Raw genomic sequence first — 14,331 nt, 5'->3', positions numbered from 1 at the left:
GACAGTTAACACTGATTGTGAGTAAAATTATTTTAGATAGTTTGAGGTTAGGACATCAAAATAATTTTCTTTTATCCATCAGTACTTTTGATCACTTAAAAAGAAGAGTCTCTGGACAGTGTCTATATATATTTGATACCACTCTAAGTAAGATTAGGGAAAAAAGGAAATGAGAGGGGTTTCAGAGCACTTGACAAATAAGTACAAAGTACTAGTATTAAATTACATTTGCATGGTAATTTTTTTGCATGCTTACCTGTACATATGACAACAATGCTGGTTTTCTATTCAAGTGTTAGCATAAAGTTACCCTTTCAATAAACTTATTAATTTTCATAATGGATATATTCATACAATGGACTACTATGCAGTCATAAAAGGAATAAACTACAGGTACATGCAGCAACATTGATGAGCACATGATATTATGTGACAAAAGCCAGATCCAAAAGAAAAACACCACATACTGTATGCTTCTAACTTGCTATATTTAAAATCCATGCATTTTTAAATGCATTTTTAACTCTGGAGATTGAGAGAGAGTGAGAGAGCTAGATAGAGTGTGTATTTTAGGCAAAAATGACAGATATATTACACAGAGTTACACTGTTTCACGAAGACAAGAAACTGCCTTCTGTGTGGCCAAGAGAGGTCCCCGTGCAATTTAGAAGTTAGATATGAAGTTGTCATTCCCCAGAGGTGGTTGTAGTTAGACATCATGTCTGTCCATCATAGAGGTGCCCAGTTATCCTTGCTCTCCTTTGTTCATTACCCAGCTCCTCTCCCTGACCACTGACCCTGTTGACATTTAGCAGCCCCAGGCTCATCACCACACACTTACGTGTGTAGCCAAAGAGCTGGTACCTATTTCCACAGACTCTTCACACATTTCCCCTCTGCAGTCCCACTTCAGAAATGAACATATTTGGCTTCTCAGATGTTCCTGCTATCATGTTGCCAGATAAATAAAAATTTAACTGGGTGTCCTGAATTTTAAGATAAACAATGAAAAAAATTTCAGCGTAAGTATATTTCATCTATTGCATGGGATATCTTATGCTAAAAATTATGTTATTTGAAATTCAAATTTAACTGGGTGTTACGCAGTTTTAGTTGCAAAATATAGCAACTTAATCCTGCAGTTCTGACTCATACCTGTGTGTCCAATGGAACGACTGGTGTCTAGCACTCCCCCTTTTAGACTTTCACTTCCCTAGGTTATTGCACATTCATTTATGAATATCATAAATCCCTCATTCATATAATTCATACTGGGACTATGTTTTCCTGACTGAACTTTGAAGGATACAGGGTATCAACTTAAGGGGAAAGTGCTAAATAAATGCATGCGCATAGGAAACTTAGCGATGACCAAATTCCAGCAAGTGGTGAGCTGCTCTAAGATTGCAAGCATCACCACACTTGCCACTGAGGTGCACAGAGTAGATTCTCTCCATTGACAACAGCTCAGCATCATGTTTACATAAGTATATCTCAAATTTGGTTTTCCTCATCTTCACACTGGTGACCTCATACCTTGATGACACCAGAAGAAAAAGTCTGTTATAGTCATGAGAAGACCATGCATTTTAAAGTCTAACAAGTACATAAGACAACCTTGCTTTACAAATCTGTAATGTGGGCTTCATAATCCCTACTTTGTGCAATACTGTGAGGATTGTTTCACACAGGTAAAATTCCTAACAGAGCAACTGCCACAAAGTAAGTATTTTTCATAGGATGTTTTATCTTAGTGGAAAAACAACTTCTATCCTTTAAAGTATTTAATTTTCATACTCTGGAGGTTTGCACACATCTTGCATAGCCACCTTTTCAGCCCTCTGGCTTCTGGGAAATATATTCAAATTACTGAAGTCTTTCATTTAGTCATGAACTTGCAATGCCCTTTCTTCTCTTAGAAAGCAGGCACACTCCAGGGTTTATTTTAGACCTTAATACCTTTGAGCTACATATATATGAGTCATGTTTGATTTTGCTGACATGTTTACATTTTCAGGATCATAGAAACTGGTTGTTTCAGATGATTTGAGTTAGTGGTATTTTGTTTAAATCCCCAAAGGAGTGGGAGAACCTTTATGAAAATCCAATTTTTTATTTGTTTTTTAACTTTGGCAGGAAGAAGAGAACTAAGTCTGGAAATAATAAAAATTTAGGGCTGATACATTGCCAAAATAAGAAATGAATGAGTCAGAAAAGCACACACACGCACAAAAAACTTTAACTGACTACATATGAGGACGTTAAAGAATTTTTATATATTTTTAAATGTGATGATGGTATTATGTTTCTGTTAACGGAAATAATCTTTATCATTTAGTGACTAAGAAGACAACAGAAAGGTTGGAAAGTATGCCTTGATTTGATGGAATAAGAGTATTTCATCCAGCATAAGGTGATGCCTATCTAACTAAATAGAGACACCAAGATTCTTTGCTCCCCTTTGGGAGCTGTAGAGAGGCATTCTGGGTAGAATCGGAAACTGAGTCACTCTGAACACAGAAGTGATGAGAGAAACAACCTTTAAATAAGGAGAGACACCACCTTGCGGAAACACTGAGAAAATATTCCTGATCTCCTCTTTCACTTCTATAAACAATCTCCCTCTGTCCAGCCACATCGCCAGTTCTTATTCATCCTCTCATCCTAACCCCCAACTTCTAGATTTCCCCAACTCACTGCTCCAGAAAAAAGAACAGGTCTTGTTCCTCTATCACTTTCTGCAAAGCTTTAAGAACCATTTCATCTTCTCCAGCTCCTGTTGGCTCCCAATTCTTTTGCAATGCTCTTCTTCAGTAGATCTTAGGGAACACACAGTTATCCTACGTCCCTTTCCCTACCTGTTCTTCCTGTATTTCCCCTGTCATTTCACTGAGTGGCCATCTACCAGCTCTGTCTTTCCTCCTCTAGAAAAGTCTCTCAGATGCATTCACTTTACTACTATTATTATCTGTTGCCTGAAATACTGAAGTAGTTTCTTAAGAATTCACCATGTCTTCAGCATTTCCCCCAATTAATCTACCTTCATATTGTTGAAGTCATTAAGATGTGCTTTTAAAAAAAAAACTTTCACCTGATTTATAATTTGTAGTTCTTCAATATCTATAGAAAAGAAAAAAGGAATTTCCTTAAGTTAAAATATTTATATAAGTGTTGTCTATTTATCATGACAAATTTACTTTACTACAATTTCATGAGCATAGTGACTTTGTGTGTATTATTTCACGGTTGTAATCCCATCTAATAGAATCTGTTATATAGTCATTCCTCAATACATATATATTAAATTAACAGCATTAATAATAATAAAAGCTATGCTTCTTAGCACTTATTATGTGTCAGGAATTACATTGAGTGTATTGCATATAAAATGTCATTCAAACCTCAAAATTAATCGTTTAAGAGAGGGACTTTCATTATCTCCATTTTACATATGAGAAAACTGAGGCAAAGAGAGGTTAGGCAATTTGTCCAAGTTTGTAAGGCTATTAAGTAATTCAATTGGTTAAGTTGATTCATTCAAAAAATACTTATGAAAAATTTACTGTTTTCCAGGCACTTCTGCTGTTATTTTATTAGTGATAGAGCAACAAACAAAACAAACAAGGTCCCTGATCTCACGGAAGCTAGAACACTGGGGTGGACTGGGCAGAGGAAAAATAAGGGCAAATGATAATAGGCTTTGTGGACCACAGAATTTCGATATTTTAAGCCCCATTTCCACAGGCAATTATTTAAAATAGTCATAAAACCCCAAGGAATGTATAGTTAACAGGAAGGAAGGATTACAATCATAAATATCTCAAAGAAACCACTCCTTCTTACAGCTTAACAAATGATTTTCATTCATGTATTACTTGTGCCCATGCCGGGAGAGAGGGTCTCAAATCACAGAAGACATACAAGTAAAAGGGAAGAAGCAATCACTAGAGCAGGCCATGGCCACTATGGTAAAAATTTAGATGGTTTTAGCTCTTCATAAATGCAATCAGAGACTTTCCTCTTCCCTCAATCTTGTGTCTCCAGAATAGTGACACTGCTGGCTTAAAAAAAAAATAAGATTAGGTGAACATTTATATCAGGAAGACAAAAAATCAGACCCTGAGACAAGTGCTAGGAGTTTATTTGGGAGGTGATATCACAGAGCACAGTGAGGAGGGGGGGAAGTAAGTCAGAGAAGGGAGGGAGGAGAATCAGAAAGTGTGTGTCAATGGCTAGTAGGCACGTGAAAAAAGTGCTCAACATCACTGATTATCAGAGAATTGCAAATCAAAACTACAATGAGATACCACCCCACTCCAGTCAGAATGGCCATCATTCAAAAGTCTACAAATGACAAATGCTGGAGAGGGTGTGGAGAAAAGGGAATCCTCCTACACTGCTGGTGGGAATGTAGGTTAGTGCAATCATTATGGAAAACAGTATGGACAGTCCTTAAAAAACTAAAAATAGAGTTCCCATGTGATCCAGCAATCCCATTCCTGGGCATTTAACTGGAGGGAACTGTAATCTGAAAAAGATGCATGCACCCCAATGTTTATAGCAGCACTATTTACAATAGCCAAGACATGGAAACAACCTAAATGTCCATTGACAGATGACTGGATGAAGAAGTTGTGTTATATTTATACAATGGAATAACTACTCAGCCAACAAAAAAGAATAAAATAATGTAATTTGCTGCTACATGGATGGACCTGGAGATCATCATTCTAAGCAAAGTAACCCAGAAAGAGAAACAAAAATACTATATGATATCACTTATATGTGGAATCTAAAAAACAAAACAAACAAAAACCTATAAATGAACTTACTTAGAAACAGACTCAGACATAGAAAACAAACATGGTTACCAGGAGGGAGGGGGTGGGAAAGGATAAATTGAGAGTTCAATATTTGCAGATACTAACTAATGTAAAATAGATAAACAAGTTTATACTGTATAGCACAGGGAACTATATTCAATATCTTATAATAGCCTATAATGGAAAAGAGTATAAAGAGGAATATATGTATGTATATGTATGGCTAAAACATTATGCTGTACACCAGAAATTGACACTACATTGTAAAATGACTATACTTTAATAAAAAATTTTAGAAAAGAAAGTGTGTGTTAACAACAAGATTACCACTATGAGCAACTTCGGTAGAGTGTCACGAGGGGCCTCTGAGAAACCAAAGCGAGCATATGTCAAAACTCCAGGACGCAAAGGGCCTGAAGCTAGGTGTCTATCCACAGACCTCAAGCCCTCATTTATTGTGAGCTGCTCCTGGGGCATCACCTCCCCAGCACTTTTGTCCTGCTCCACTCATGGGGTCAGATTAATCTCCCAGACTCCCAGTTAGAGTCACAAGTGCTCAAGGGAAAGCAATAGGTCTGTATGGGGACTTCCCATCGAAGCTGCAGGTGAGCTCAGGGAATCCAGAGGGACATGGCAGGCACCAGCTTCATCTGTTACAGACCAGGAAAAGGGCCAGTCACCTACGCTTGTCAGAGAGTCACAGCGATAGACCTGTAAACTGACTTCAGGCCCAATTCTATACTTCCTTAAATTTACAGAATCTCTGTAAACAGATTCACAGTGGAATTAAACCAAGTTCTCATCACAGATAAAATATCCTACAGGGAATTATTCCTAACACTTCACCTGCTTTCTTATGGTGAATCAACATAGACAAACTGTGTCAAAGATAAACTTCAGAAAAATTTAGATTGAGCTCTCTCAAAAGAAAACAAAATAATCTATGCACGTCTTTTCTCTCAGGAAAATCTTAATGTGCTGGTTTCAGTCCCTCCATACAGTAAACTAGTATCTTCGTTCAGGGAGAGAAAATTCTGTGACTTGAAATGTTGTCATGAAGTAAAAAATATATATATTCATATAGAGATAAATGAAGCTTTATATATATAACATATATTTACATTCTGAACATATATTCCAAAGATAACTTTCATCATCTTTTAAGACTGAAATATTATTCTCATTTTCCTTCATTCAAGGCATAGGAAAAATTCCAATGGCCATCAATTAAATCAATATGATCAGCCAACAAAATTGAAATTTTGAATAAAAAGCTATGAAAGTAAGATTCACTTTCAAGTTATTACAAAGACTATAAATAAATCTTAGGATTTCATAAAGGATAAATATATACTTTCTTCTGAAAATTAGCCCATTGAATATATAATTAATAAATGACTCATCTCATTTTCACAAATTACCCATATAATATGCATCTGAAGTAATTATCATTGACTAGAACTGTGTATTTTCCTTACTGTTCACTAGTAATTTGGCACGCTGTAAGATTACAAAGGCATTTTTCTTTTGTGTTTTTTACTTCATCCTTGCCAGCTCCATCATTTGACTTTCATTTCTGTGAAAGTAACTATTACAGATACAGACCTACAGTTATAGCATAGTTCCCAGTGCCATTTGTTAGTCAAAGTTGTTCTTCTATAGGGGTAATTGATAAACAGTGATGGCTTTTGAGAACTTCATGGGGAGTTTCCCTTGTCCCTGTATGACCCGTTACCCATAGTTTATTAAGAAAATGGTATTGATGTAATTCATTCTCATACAGGGAATGTTGGTGGACTCTGATTTCTACTGCAAAATCTGAATTGGGTTAAGAGACCCCTCTTCAGCATGTAGGATGTAGACCCAATACTAAAGCTAAGATAGTCAGATATTTTAAACTTGAATTAGTCATCTAGAGATGAAGTTTGGAATTCATTTCCTGTGACACTGGCCATGGTAGCAGCGGTATCCTACAGCAGAGCTGAGACACTGATACAGATGGAGTACGTATGCTTGTGGTGCCAAAGGTAGCATGTTCACCAGACTATTCCTGGAATGTGGTGCTGGCTGGGTTTCCTACTTACTGAACTCCTACAATTCCTAATCTCAATTCTCAAGCCTTCCCATTGATTCTACAACATATCCAATATCCTTCCTCATACTTATATCTGTCATAATCCTTTTTTGTGCCTTATAAATTATTGTCCTGACACATTTTTAATTATAATATTAATAATGGTAGTGACTTCTTAAATGTGCAAAAACTGTCTCAGTGTTCAAAGTATTTTCACAAGCATTATATTTTTTCAGCTTTTTTGAGGTGTAACTGATACACAAAAACTGCACATATTTAGTGTATGCAATTTGATGAGTTTGCATTTCCCTGATGATTAGTGATGTTGAGCACCTTTTCATATACCTGCTGACTATTTGCATACACTCATAATACCATCACCACAGTAAAGGTAACAAACATCCATTATTTCCAAAAGATTCCTTATATCTTTTGTTTGTCTGTGTGATAAGAATACTTAACGTAGTATCTACCCTTTTAATAGTTTCTTAAGTGCACAGTACCATATTGTTACATATAGGTGTTATGTTGCATGGATCTCTAGAATATTCACCTTATATAACTATAACTTTATATTCATTGAACAATAACTCTAATTTCACCTACCCCTCATATCCTGGACACCACCAATCATTTTTCTGTCTTTATAAGTTTGACAATTTCAGATAACTCATGTAAGTGGAATAATGTAGTATTTGTCCTTCTGTGACTAACATTTCACTTATCATAATGTCTTTCAGGTTCATCCATGTTGTTGTAAATGGTAGGATTTCCTTCTATTTACAGCTATGTAATATTCCATTGTATATACCATACTTTGTCAGTGATCTTGTAGGTTATATCCGTATGTTAGCTATTGTGAATTATGCTGCAAAAAGCTTCTGTGCACCAAAGGGAATAATTAACAGAGTAAAAATGTAATCTGTGGAATGGAGGAAAATATTAGCAAACCATATATCTGATAAGGAGTTAACTTCTAAAATATAGAAAGAATTCTTACAACTCAAAAGCAAAGCAATAACCCAATTAACAAATGGGCAAAGAAACTGAATAGGTATTTCTCCAAAGAAGACATACAAATGAGCAACAGGTATATAAAAAAAGTGCTCAATATTACTAATTGTCAGGAAAATGCAAACAAAAACCACAATGAGATAGCACCTCACATGAAAAAGATACGTGTTGGTGAGTTTGCAGAGAAATTTGAAACTTGTATAATGTTGGTGGGAATGTAAAATCGCACAACTGCAATGAAAGACACTATGCAGGTCTCCTTAAAAATTAAAAATAGAACTACCATATGATCCAGCAATCCCACTTCTGGGTATACATCCAAAGAGATTATTGCATTTGCTCCATAATATCAGATAAAAATAATGAGCCCCAGAGAGATTAAGCTATTTAGCAAGGTCATGTTGCTAGAAAGCGACAGAGCTTGAATCTGGCCTCCTGGCACACAATCCACGATAATAAACCATAATTATTTGTTTAGAAATGCAAAGCCTGCAGTTGATTTCATTAAAAAGAAATCTTTCAATTACCAAATCTTCTCCAACTCAAGCCAATAGTAGTGAGACCAACAAATGGATGATTAACAGAATGTTTTACAGAAGGTGTCAACTGCTGCTGAGAGGCAGGGTAAGTCAAGATCTGAGAACTGATGACTGCATCAAGCCTGCTGGAAGTCATTGGTGTATTCTTTTCCTTAGTATGAAGGTAAGTTTCAGGCCACACAAAATGTATATCACTTCTTACATAACAGTGAAGAGAAGAAATTGCTTCCTAGATTTCCTCATTGGCTCAAGTGGCTCAAAAACCATTCACTCACAGAGCCTGGGGAATGTCACTCTCTGATTTCCTTTGTCTGCTTGGTTCAAATGTCGCATTCCAGAGCTAGAAGTAGAGTAGTTTCCCCTAAAATATTTGGATCATACAGTGGAAACATGGAAACTTGAATGAAAATAGGGGTAGTTGTCAAGAGAAGGGAGAGCATGTACTGAGCAGGCATCCGCAATACTACACAATGGACATTGCATTACTTAGTTTCTGTGGCCATTTGGAATAACTTATTTCCCTAATTTATGCAACCAGTCTTTATGTATTGCTAACTTAAAACCAGGTACCAAAGATTCAGCGGTATGCTAGACATAAAAGGAGGCATATTCTCCCTGATCTTGTACTTTCAAGAGGGAAGAGGAAATAAGCAAACAAATGAATAGGTTTATAGACTGTGGTGAGTATGGCCAAAGAAAAAAAGAAAACATTGTGACTGATGTTAAGGCAAGATACCACTTCAGAAACAATGATCAGAGAAAACCTCATTCTCAGCTGGATTTTACCTTTTTGTCTGTCACGATATTGTAGGTTATTTCCATATGCTGGCTGTTGTGAATTATGCTACAAAAAGCTTCTGCACAGCAAAGGAAATAATCAACAGAGTTAACAGAGTGAAAATGCAACCTACGGCATGGAAGAAAATATCTGCAGACTATACACTTGTCTCTCAGAAGAGAAAGTGATATTCTTGGCAATCCCGTATTAGGAGGTAAGGGAGTAAGGAAAGAAGATAAAGGAGGGAAGGAGGGAAGATTTACTAAAGACTGCACACTGGATAATCTTTTTACGCTGCTCTTGTTATTTTGAAGGCAATTAGAATGTATTTTATTCTACTGCCTTGAAAATTTTAAAATCTTATACCTGTCCAGGGACAGTTTGAAGAAAACTGTTAGATATAAAATCATTACATTTAAATGACTGTCAGTGCTCTTGAAACTTTAATTACCCTGAGTAGTACTCCAAGCCATGTAACCAGGAAGGAAGATAGTGGGGAGAAGAGAGGAGAGGGTTATGTAGCTGTTTCAAGGATGTGCACGTCCATAAAAATATTATGCAGAGCCAGCATGAAAGAGGTATTTATCACATGTTTACTGAGTAATTATATGCATAATAATATCATATTTTTATATAGAAAGTAGCATCAACAAACATACAGAGTATCCACTCACTGCAATGCTTTAACATACATTTTTGTGATTGAAGGGAAAGTGTATAATTAAAAATGATAACCAATTCTCACAGAATAAATACATAAGCACTGGGACCACAGAAGAACACACAAGGAATAGTATATGAAAGTCTTCAGTGCATAAGCAATGCCCATAAAATTGCTCCTCGGGTGCTTAAGTAAAACCAAAAACTTACTGGTTTTGGGAAATGAAGATGATATTATCTAGTTTCTTTGGTATCATTATGCCTTATGAAGGTCATTCCAATTTAGTTACAACTGCAAAACCATTGCAATAAATTGTATTTATCCCACTGACACAGATGAAATTGTGTTTCAGGAAGTGCACTTTGAGTGAAAAATAAGTGTCTTCCAGAAGTCAGCAAGCACATACATAACTCACTGGGGACTGTGTAGTAGCTAGTTTCCAAATATGGTCTCCAAATGAATCAAAGTTCTGGGTCTTTGCACCCTTCTGTGGTCCTCTTCCATAGTGGTCCTAGGTTAGCATGTATAATCAAGATAACGTAGAAGTGATGCTGAGTGGCTTTCAAGATTAGGTCATATCAAGCCCTGCAACTTCTACTGGAGTTTCTTAAGATGGCTTTCTAAAGAAGTTCAGTGCCATGAAAGAATTTCAGCAGTTGTGAGACTTTGTAGAGAGGGGCCACTCAGAAAGAGGAAAAGAGCTGCTTGACTAGACCCAGCTTTTCTAGCCATTCTAATCCAGGCACCAGACATGAAGAAAGAACCACGTTGGTTTTTCCAACTCCAACAGACCCCATGGAAGAGAATGGAAAAACCCAGCTGACAGCCAAAATTGAGGCCATAGACATAAGGTTCCAGCCAAGCCATACCAGTCATCTCCAAACATTTGAGCCACTCACAATGGCGGAACCATTTCAAGTTCACACTGATTTGCAGAGTGCAGCCCTTATTCTGTGTGTTCACAGGCACTGCTTCCTTGGCAGGCTCTGGACTCCAACTGTGTCACTCCCAATCCCATAAGATTATCAAAAGTCTACCCAGTTTCTCACTTGTCTTTTGGCATTTTCCATATACTAGGCATCTCTTTCTGGGCTTTTTCTTACTCAAGACCTTGGAGTCCTCATTTTTCAGTGCCTTGTTACCTTTATGATACCTTCAAGTAGTTTTAAAAATATACAATTTGATTAGGTTTTCTATTTGTTCGTGGTGGGGAGACTGGCCCACATTTCCTAGTCACAGTGTGGTGCCAGAAGTGTACGTCCTCTCACACAGTTTTTGTCTCTCAGGTGAGCGAGAATCTTTTTACTTTGGAGGAGAGATGCTCTTTTATTTTAGGGAAAGGGAAAAAAGTGTGTGTGTGTGTGTGTGTGTGTGTGTGTGTGTATTTGGTTTCAGCAAATATTCTGTTTTGAAAAGGAGAAATTTTGTGCACACATTTTCCCCTGTATTAATTTTTTTCCTCTTGTGTTGTATCACCAACTTTACAATTTTGTTGAAGCAGAGAGAGTTTATGCAAGTATGGTGGGGAGGGTATATGGGAAATCTCTGTACCTTCCTCTCAATTTTGCTGTGAACCTTAAACTGCTCTAAAAATAACATCTTAATAAAAAATGGGTTGAACTATAGATCTTAACCACATTCTGTGAAAAGGAGATGTAGAGCCTGTTTCCCTGCAGTGCAAAGATGGCAGTAGCCAGCTATGATATAGTAAGAGGTGAACTGCTATGGGAAAATGGATTAGTGATTATGTTTCCCTGTTTAAATTCAGAACAACATATATAAAGGAATATTAAATCAGAAACACCGGTGACTGAGGGTAATGGAATTTTTGAAATGCTGAGAAGCTGAAATATACTACTCAGAGATATACTACTCTGGGTCATCTTAGCATTATCTTTTTTGCTGTTTGCTTTTCTGAGTGAGGATGTGGCCTTGCTTGACATGGTTCAAGAACCAAGAAAGCCTAAAGTTTGTGAATATTCCCCTAAAAAGGAGCCCATGAATGAAGTGAAATTTTACTAATTGCAACAACATGGATGGACTTGTAGAGTATAAGGCTTCTGAAATAAGTCAGACAGAGAAAGACAAATACTGTATGATATCACTTATGTGTGGAATCTAAAAAATAAAACAAACTAGTGACTATAACAAAAAAAGAAATAGATTCACAGATACAGAGAACAAACTATTGGTTACCAGTGGGGAGAGGAAAGGGAAGAGGGGGCAAGATAGGGGAAGGGAATTAAGAGGTACAAATTACTATGTAGAAAATAAATAAGCTATAAGGACATTAAATAAATAAGCTATAAGAATATATTTGTACAACACAGGGAATATGGCCAATATTTTATAATAACTATAGATGGAGTATAACTTTAAAAATTATGAATCACTATGTTGTACCCTGAAACTTATAGACTATTGTAAATCAACTATGCTTCAATTAAAAAGAATTTTTAAAGAAAAAAAGAAAAAAGAGACCACAGCTGTTGTGTAAATTCTTCCTCAATAATGACTAAATCAATAGATAAAAGAATTTTGGACTAACAAGAAATAGAAACTCTTTGTTCCCCAGAGTTCTCTAATCTTGCCAAATTCTATGGCCAATTCTCAACCTTTTGTGTTATCAAAGTCTCTGACATCGAGTCTGAAAGAGATTGTTGCAAGTTGGCTTTTACTGTATCTCATTCTCTTACTTTTCTCCTTATTTTTCTGTCTACTCCTTCCAAATCTTCCTTGCTAGTTTTACTTCTCTGCTGCTATCCTTCAGTTTTGTTTCTCTGTCTGTACTCCCTCCTTGAGTAATTTCATTCTGCTTCATGCTTTGAAATACCAAATCTAACACAGAATCCCCAAATATAATCCAAAGTCTGTCTAACTATCTCCCCTGGACATCTCAAACATAAGTGGTCAAAACAGAATAATGTCTTGACATACATCCGTAACACTTGCCAAAATTATTCTTCCCCAAATATTCTCCATCTCTATGAATATTTCCGTTAGTCACTCAGTTGCTTAGGCCTAGAAATCCTCAATTTATTTATTTTGAATATGCCACAGCCAGTTACTCTGCCCCACTGACTTGCTTTATGACTTTACATTTTGACTGAAACTAGCAAATGCTATCCATTTCCACTGCTACTAACAAAATTCAAGATTTCATCATCTATTTTCTTGAGAACAATCTCACTGTTGAGCTCCCAGCTTCCATGCCCACTGTCATAGTTCAGTCTCCACATACTTTTCACGTAAAGTTTTTTGGAATGAATGTTTACAACAATCAATGATCTCTGACATTTTTTGTATTCCTTCAACAGGTTCCACATCGGAAGCAGAAAAATCAGATTCTTTTGTGTAACCAAAAAGCCGTATATAACCTGCCTGCTGCATAACCCTCTGATATAATCTTCTACCATTTTTCTGTTTCCCTATGTTACAGCCACTTTGACATTAATTTTGTGTGTTGAACAAGGAAGCGTTTTCTTGCCTCAGCATTTTGTACTTGTTGTTCCCTTTGCCTAGAATATCCTGCTTGCAAATTTTCACAGACTTGATCTCTTCTCACTACTCAGGTCTTATTTCAAAAGTTAAATATTTAACAGGCAGTTCAACAACAGGGTATTGCTAGGGAAGGAGCTAAAGGGAAAATTCTGCAGTACTGGACATGGTCCATAACTTGATCTACGTGGTGAACAAGCAAAAACATGCCCCCCAAAAGATGAAGCCATGTCTATAAGTTGAGTGATTCTTATACACCTTTTTGTGTATATTTATATCTCATTAAAAAGCTTTTTTAAAAACCAAACTAATCAGAAATTTCCCACAATCACTTATCTGAATAGCCTGCCCAAGCCCTACCCACCTGAGTGTCTGTCCCATTACTTAGATTTATTTCTTTTATAAAATGTAACACAGAAATAACTTAATTCATTGACATATTTATATGTTTATCATATGTCTTCCCCAGATAGAATGTTAATATATTTAAGACATGCATTTTGCTTGTCTTTTTCACCATTATATTTCTAGGACCTTGAATAGTACCTGGGACATAGAGGAAACAAAATAAATGTTTGCTTGAATGAACTGAAACAGAAATTTGGCATATTTCATTTATTCTGTCACTATACAATATACAAACAACCTACAAAAGGACATAGCCACCTTGGTTAGTCTCTTAAGTATGAGTCATAATCCATTAATTACCTCTATTCCCTAAAGAAGGAAAAAAAATGCTACAAGATGCATGCCAGGGGATCTGCCTAACATCACTTTCTTAGAAATTTATTCTTCTCTTTCTTAGTTTCAGTGATTGAAATTCTATTCATTTTCTTCTGATAATTTTCCTGCTGAAGACTTTCACAATCCTCCTCTATCTCAAATAGGTATTGTCGCTCCTTTTCAATCTCTCTCATGAACATTCTTCTTCCAACCTGTCTATA

At 36.2% G+C, this 14,331-nt stretch overlaps 1 long non-coding RNA gene across 1 annotated transcript in view; it reads left to right on the top strand.

Moving 5' to 3' along the window:
- LOC140697725 (uncharacterized) overlaps positions 1–13,756 on the top strand; it is a 31,412-nt gene extending 17,656 nt beyond the window's left edge. The window contains exon 3 of the long non-coding RNA XR_012074998.1: positions 13,207–13,756. This is a non-coding gene — a long non-coding RNA (uncharacterized lncRNA). The remainder of the gene's footprint in view (positions 1–13,206) is intronic.
- Positions 13,757–14,331: the final 575 nt, after the last annotated feature.

This window comes from Vicugna pacos, chromosome 1, assembly GCF_048564905.1.
Source record: "Vicugna pacos chromosome 1, VicPac4, whole genome shotgun sequence".
Classification (NCBI taxonomy): Eukaryota; Metazoa; Chordata; class Mammalia; order Artiodactyla; family Camelidae; genus Vicugna; species Vicugna pacos.
The sequence above is the reverse complement of the archived record's forward strand: the minus strand, read 5'-3'. Positions and strand labels throughout refer to the sequence as shown.